Source organism: Gymnoscopelus braueri (genome assembly GCF_963280865.1).
Source record: "Gymnoscopelus braueri genome assembly, chromosome: 20".
Taxonomy (NCBI): domain Eukaryota; kingdom Metazoa; phylum Chordata; class Actinopteri; order Myctophiformes; family Myctophidae; genus Gymnoscopelus; species Gymnoscopelus braueri.
In genome coordinates, this window is record NC_137622.1 from 32635671 (window position 1) to 32644204 (window position 8534).

Genomic DNA, 8534 nt, shown 5'->3' on the forward strand with positions numbered 1-8534 from the left:
GGACAGAAACAAAGGTGACACAAGGAAATGTGAACGGAAACAATATCCGCTTTCAAAATGGACCGTGTTCCGATACTTTCCACACGACCTTTAATAACTCCTAGGCATTAATCAGATATACTTGACTCCAGAACAATAAAACAATAGTGTGTCCCTGAAATACAATTTCCTGGAACGTTGGCCTTGGAAACAGTATCACACCGCAAATTAAAATAAGAAATAGACCACTAGGTGGTGCAGGTTCTTCTTGCGACTGCGACTACCAAGGCTGAGTCTGCGACTACCTGACAGTGATGGAAGGTAACTAGTACATGTACTCAAGTATTGTGTGCTTATTCTGCTTAAGTACAATTTTGAAGTATTTTTACTTTAATGGAGTAACTTACAATTTTCAGTACTTTTACTTCTACTCCACTACATCTCAAAGGCAAATATTGTACTTTAGATTTTTATTAATATTACAAAACATACATTTCGGGCCATTTGAAAACAATGCATGGCATCGCGATGCATTGTGAGCTTGTAGATCTGCTATTTTCAAAAGATTTTGTATACATTTACATTACACAACTTGTGAAATGGGACATTCTGCATAATGAGTACTTTCTACTTTTAGTAGGCTACTTCAAGTACATTTTGATAGTACTTTTGGACTTTTACTCAAGTACTTTTTTAATTCCAGACATACTTGTAACAGAGTATTTCTACATTGCAGTATTGATACTTCTACTTAAGTAAAAATTGTGAGTACTTCTACCATCACTGCTACCTGATGGCTACCGCTACCAGCCTCCAGGTGGCGCAGGTGTTCGTGGTTACCTCTAATTATCAGTCTCGATAACATGGCAGGCAGCATATTGCAAGGCTAAATGGCCCCAAAGATCACAATTGTGTTCCGAGCAGAAAGGATCCGAGTTTACATTAGTAGTTGAGTAGGCCTGATTTTTTTTAAATAACTGCTGAATATACAACTTTGAGGCTAGCTAAACATTTTATTTTACCCTTTCTCTTTATTTAGGCTGCTGCAGCTGCTGGGTCAAAAACCTCTACCAAGACCATGTTGGAGTCATCCAGTACAGTTGCATGGTAGGTTACACTACTAATTTGAACTGTAACTATTAAGTTAACCACTTAAACCCCAGCATCCATATTGTGGGGAAAGCTTTCGCTGGAAATAGCAGATCGACATGCTCACATGGAGTCGCACTGCAACTGCAACGCGTTGTGAGCTTGTTGATCGGCTATTTTCAGCAAAAGCTTTCCCCACAAAAGCTTTCCCCACAAAAGCTTTCCCAGTTTCCCCACAAAAACAGAAAACAGAAAATACACCAATATAGAGCCCTGAGGGACTCCGCTCCACCATATGGGTTTAAGTGGTTAAACATAAACTTTGTATCATCACAGGAGTTGTCTGTTATGGTTTATTTAGCCTACATGATGAAATTGCACTTGCCAGTAGCTAACGTTAGCAATATGTACGTCATTGCCAAATCAATTAGAACAAATTTGTAAATTAAGCTTGAGGATTGGAACCGAATAGAAGGTCATTGTACATTGGTAGGTCTACTAAGCCCACTGGCAATGTACTGCGCACAAGAAATGTGATGGCTGCTGATAGGTGTGTGTGGGTCCAGTGTTTTGCAAGATTAGCTCCGAGTCCGGACACACAGAAACACACAAGCAAGACCGTGCTTGTCTCCTTCAGAGCAAAAATAAACGATGAAAACTGAATCTATTCATCAAGTTTCCTGAAACCCACAGTATTGTGTTTGCTAAGCACTGTGTAATATTGATCTATTATGTGAATTATTGTCTTTCTAGCGTTTCCCCTTGAAAGCACAATATGACTTTGTATATAATGACTAAAGTGAAATGGATTAGTGCTGTAAGACCAACCTGCGGTGGGGAAAAGTAATGGTTCCACTGGGGCTCGAACCCAGGACCTTCTGCGTGTAAAGCAGACGTGATAACCGCTACACTATGGAACCATCTGATAGACCTGGCAGGAAAGTTTCGTCTTTATATGTTATATTATATTATGTTATATTATTTGTACGGGTAGTTGTATTTTATATTGAACTGTCCAGGGAATGAACGGTGGACAATTGCAGGCTGTAACGTAGCCTACGGGCCAGTCGGCTTCATTTGTCTAGCCGACTATTACACAGATTGAGAGCGTGAGAAAGTTGCCAGCGAGTTGTAAATAGACATGTAGGTACCGTTACCGTACGTAACGAAACAGCTTTGTTATTGTAATTTAAACACCAAAGCACACATTTAGTGAGATGTTATCATGCTGATTGATTGTGTAAGGAAAGCAGGACGCTTGTGCTGCGGCGATGTAGGATGCTGCATGCAGGCAGTTGAGACACATCACAACTGCCTCACGTGTCTGCCAGCGACACAAATCCAGAGGCAACAGGCCAGGGCCAGTGTCTCCAACTCAGTTAGTGAAGACCACTTTAAGTAATTAGAATTGAGTCTAGTTGGACATTTAGCCAAATATTTCCTTTAATTTGAACAAAATAAAATAACGACGTGTCACTATGTTTTAAATGCCCCATATGTTGTGCTGGCATAGTGTGCAGTCAAATAAAATGAAGTAGATAGATAGTTAGATAGATAGATAGATAGATAGATAGATAGATAGATAGATAGATAGTCTCCTCTTAAACCTCTTAAATAATGTCTGCCTCCAGTGTGAACCTGTCAATTGATCTCCATGTCAGTATATATCAATATATTTATATTATTTATTATTATTGTTATTGTTATTTATTTATTTATTGTCTAATATGTTTCTTAATATATTTGATTACAATATTGCCGTTCTAAGCTAATGTAAAACGGCAAATTTGAGAGTACAACGAATTGATCATCTGTGTTGAATTGAAACATATTGAAGGCTGACTAGTAGTGCATGGGAAACAGCCACAGCATAGAGCTGTAGGTTGTAAAGAGTAAACACCTAAAAATGTACAAGAGTTTTCCTATATAATGTAGGCCTACTATATTAAGTTGAATTATAGCTCAGATTTATATAGCGCTTTTCTAAGTAGCCAAAGTCACTTTACATAAGAAAAGGATTAAGAAAAAACTAAAAGAATTATAATATTGTGGGAATTGCTTTTCCACCTTCCCTCAGGACAACATTAAGATTAGGTGGTCCTTTGCCTCTGTATGTTTCTGGAGCAGAGCACTAGGTTAGAAATAACCTCTGGCCTACTAATATGTGATGCATTTGTTGTTACCAAATGTTGGTCATGTCAATTCAGTATCACTACCTGGTCTGTATCCAAGTGACAACTATAATCTATATTTCACCCTTAAAGATCTTTAGATACTGTAGATACTGTAGGTTAAGATGGCCCTCCATGCGTACGGTCATTATAGCCAAGGGACTATTAGCTCTGCAAAGAGACGGCACATAACATGTTGTTTACAGTACTTGTTCACTATGTCCTCATGCTTGCCAGTCCTTCTCTGGACCTTACATTGGCCTAATCATGACTTCAATCGTCATGATTAGCCAATCTTGCGCTGTTCTATGCAGACAACTTGACACCTGTCTTCGATAGTTTATCTCACGTACAGGTGGGTGACAACCTTACATTGTCACTGATTAAAATGTCATGATCATGATTTGCCCCCACAGGGCTTTGTAGTGAGTTGTTGGAAAGCATGTTGTAACACAGACATGACTCTACCTGCTCCACTGTATCCTGTGCTGCCCCTATACTCTCTGTCTTCATTTATACCCTCAAACACATTTAAGCCTCAGAATTTGCAATGTTTGGTATGCTTGCTAAGGAAACACATCACTTAGCCCACTGTCAGACATGTACACCCGCAACTGCGTGGATACGTACAGCTCCAAATTAGTGATTAAGTTGGCTCACGACACAACAGCGATATGCCTGATCATTGATCACAGGCGATGAGGAGACAGTCTACAGGAGAGAGGTCAACAACCTGACAAAGTGGAGCCAGGAGAACAACCTCTCTCAACATCGACAAAACCAAGGAGCTGCAGGAACTACAGGAAGAGAGGAGAGAGGCTGGACCCATCGGCATCAACAGGTCTGTTGAAGAGAGTCAGCAGCTTCATGTTCCTCCACGTTAACAATACCAAGGACCTCTCCTGGGATGAACACACCGGCCATGTGGTGAAAAAGGAACAGCAACGCCAGTTTCACCTCAGGTGGTTGAAGAAGTTCGGCATTGGGCCCAAGATCCTACAGGCCTTCAACCGAGTCACCACTGAGAGCATCCTGACTGGATACATCACCGGCTGTCATGGGAACTGCACTGCCCGAAACCGCAAAGAGCTGCAGAGGGTGGTGCAGACAGCCCAGAGCATCAGTGGATGTGAGCTTATATATACAACGGACGGTGTGTCAGTAAAGCCTGTGGGTTTATCAAAATACCCCAGCCAGCATCCCAACCATTGACTGTTTCAGCTGCTACTGTCTGTCAAGTGGGACCGCAGCCTCAAAGCCCAAACCAGCAGGCTCCTTGACAAGCAATCAGGCTTATGGACAATAGACACTATAGGCTAGGGCAGTAAAAAAAATTTTCATACCTGCATTCCTTACTAATATTTCACCGGTTATGTTTTTTAAACAGTCTAATAACAGCATTGAATTCACAAAATGTGGAAAATAGAATGCACAAGGAGTTTGGTGCAGATCGATGCGGTTTTGCAAGATTATCCGCAGATGGACAGACAGACGGACGGACGCATGGATGGATGGATGGATGAACGGATAGACGGACGGACAGACAGTACTCTAAACAGCTCGACCCTTTGGCGCCACACCTTAAAAGAAAAACAAGACAGGGTCTAACAGAAGGATGTAAGGAATTAGGGTCATATCCAGGGACCAGTTAAAGTAATGCCTGTAGTGTTTTCTTTTCTTTTTTTTATAGTATAATTGAAGTCTTTATGATTTTTGCCAGACCCAATGGGTCGGCTTACATGAGGCTTTGTACCTGTTTCGTCCATACATGGGCATGGTCACTGTCCTTAGGCCCCAGCCATAAAAGTCTGTCCCCTTTCCATACATGGGCATGTTTTGTACCTGTTTTCTCCATACATGGGCGAAAACATTCTACTCCATTTCCCTTTCGTCCATACATGGGCATAGACACAGGCTGACACGTCATGTGAAGTCTGGGTCTGGCAGAACCAGGTCTCCTGGTCTTGTTTCTGTAACATGTACTTTGTGAGTTTTTATTGATGGAAGGGGGTGGTGGGAGGCAGGTGGTGGGTGAGATACTGTACATACTGTACATTAAAAAAAAATCACACCCAGTGTGAAGTGAGCGGTGCTATTTATGAGTTATTAATTTCATCTTGCATCTCTGTAGCCAATCACAGCACGTCCTGCGAAGTGACGTGCTTACATTTTTTACGTTATTAATAATTTCATCATGCGTCTCGCTAGTCAATCACAACACATCTGCGAAGTTTGAAGTTAATTTCATCATGTGTCTCGCTAGCCAATCACGGCACGTCCTGCAGAGCTTAGCCTATGGGCGTGTTTTCCACAGCATGGCGTCACAGCGAAAGACAAATTTTCACGACGGAAAGAAAAACTTTCGCCACGGATGGGTCCTAAACCTTCTTATAGGAGCGGTTACACCGCTCAAAAATAGGTGTAGCTTTCATGATCTCTCTCTGATGTCATATTGATGACTTTATATGATGAGGTCAGTCTTGTCCAAATATGGATGGTGCATCTGTGATTATGAATTTGCAAAATGTGGAAAAAAAAGTCTCCCCTAAGTGCCACACCATAAAAAACTTTTTTAAATGGGGGTAATGATAATATGTAATGAGGCTTTATTTTACATTACTAGCAGTCAGAATTCACAAGGCTGCTCTAGCCATCAAATAACCATGATTAGTGGCATAGACAATATTTGATAGAGAATAAAACATAACTTTGCAAACACTTTTAACTTTCTATAGCTGTATCCAAAATCACTCCCTACTCACTATAAAGTGCACTGTATCCACAAGTTTCCTTTGGCATGGTGGTGGGCTTCACTTCCTGTTGATTTGATCAGGTATCAGGGATCAAATCGACAGGAAGTGATGCCCACCATGCCCTAGGAAACTTGTGAATAGTGATTACTCCATTTTGTAGTGGTGTCCGAATGTATAGTGATCATTATTATACCCTAGACAGTGGACTCATTTGATCCCACAATGCATCGTGAAAAATACAACCAATAATGACTATCGCAAATCCTACATACCATCATGCATTGTTCTGAAAGAAAAATGCCAACGTTGATCTATCACGTTTTAATTTTGCAACAACAATTAAGTCATTAGTGGTGACTTGTGTAGTGTCCAAAATCTGACAAATAAGCAGGTCACAACTGAACTTTTAAAAGCACACCGTTGTGTGTTTACAAACACAATATCTGTCTTCTGATCAAAGCAGAAGTAAATGAGTTGCCCACAATTGCCAAAGTTACATTTGATGAAGAAATGGGCTCCGTTTGTGAAATGGCATGTGGATTTCTTTTGAAAGAGTGGAAAATAGGAAAGAAAGAAAGACAAGTGGAACATTTCAGCCAGCCTAGGGGTGGCACTGACTACTAGAGGAAAGGCCACGTAGTCACCAAATCACTATAAGATTAATTCTACAATCTCTCTGTTAAGTTATTATGAGATATCTTGTGTGCAAATTTGACATTTTGGCACTTCATCACCTCATTGTCATGCTAGAGGTGGATCATGGGGTCACTCAAATGGTTAAGTTTCATCGTCCAGGGAGCATGAATGCACTTACTGCACAGTAAGTTTCATACCAATCACCCTAGATGTTGAAATGTGGGCCTATGGTTGGAAAGGCCTGGGGTCACCAAAATCAATAGGTTTCATCTGGATAGCATGAATGACGAATTTCATGGTAATCCAGCCAGTGTTTTTCAAGATATGTTGTTTGGGATCAAAGTGCTGGACGGACAGATGGACCAACATTGCCATCACCAAGCCACACCGCTAGTGGGGCTAACATCTGGTATTCCTCCTGTGGTTTGGGCCACATGTGTAAACAAGATTTGCTGTGTCCATGGGGGATTTTGAAATTAATATAACATAATTTCAATATAAAATCACCTGTAATCACCCTAACTGTAACTGTAACTGTAACTTGTGGTAACATAGCCAGTGGCAGGCACTTTGCATTCAGCTGCAGGCTACTCAGTTCAACACCTAAAAAGACACTGTTCAAGTGAAGAAGTGCATTACAACTGAGTGAGTTTACACCAAGGGACATTTCCATGCACTATCAAGCACAATGAAATCATCCCTACCATTCTACACACTACAGCGACCCCAGCTGGACAACCAGAGCCCAATTTGAATTACAATGGTCATTGGTCACCAATTTAACCGCTGCCAGCGATGGTGTTCAGTACTTTGCCCTTGACATAGTTTGGACTGCAAACCCTCTGCTCACCTACACTAGTGTACATGCCCATGAAAGTTTAATATGTTCCGTCTTATCTACATTATCACCCAATTATTCGTTGTTGCCTGAGATAACCCAACCGAGGGCCAGTGTATCAGTACAGTAGGGGAGGACTGAGGCAGCCGGGAGCAAGGCTAGATACTGACGTTAACAATAAATGCTGGACAATTTGTTTATCAAATACCCACAGCCGTAGGCTATTTATTCACAAACACATTGAGAAAACGGCATTTGATTAACACTTACATTTAATGGATATTAATATTACTGTCAATGAGGAACTGCCCCGGTGAATTAACTGGTAGTTCCATTTCTTGACAGTATGGGGAGAGAGATGTCTGAGAATATGGCAGGTGCTGGTGGGGGGCTCGCCCTTGTTAGTAAGAAGACATTCTTTTAACCATCAAAGGTCTCTACCTGTTTTCTGCAATTTTGATTATTTTGCACCTGGATAAGCTTCATTGTGTCATCAGCTTTGAATTACAGTATATACCATATCCACAGCGACCATGTTTGGCAGACAATTTTAGTCCATGTTTGATTGAGTTCGCTACGGTGTCAGTCCAGTTCGTGGTGGCCCTCTAGCTTGCACTAATTAGTCAGCTACAGCCATATCAGGACCACCATGGAAATAAGCCTTATAGGGCTTTATTGTGTTTTTATCCTCGGTGATATTGTGTCTGCTGTTTGTGTGGAAGTGCTGATGTGCTCTTTCCTTATATCACCAAATAAATTCAATCAATCAATCAGCCCTATCAGCCCAGGGCAAGTAAAGGTTATGTGATAATATGTGATATCATAGGGGTTCGAGTGCCTATACAAACAGAATTGGGGTGGGGGGCTGGGCGGGGAGGGTGATCTTTGTCGCTGCATGAACTCCTACAGGCTGGGGCAGCGCCTGACAGCGAGTAGTAGGATGGAGACACTACGACTACGTCCTCCTTGTGGGGGCTCCGGAGTCCTCGCTGGCAGATGAGCCAGTAGAATACAACAGCAGTGGCAACACAGAAATGTGGGGGCAAATATAATCAGATACTTAGATTT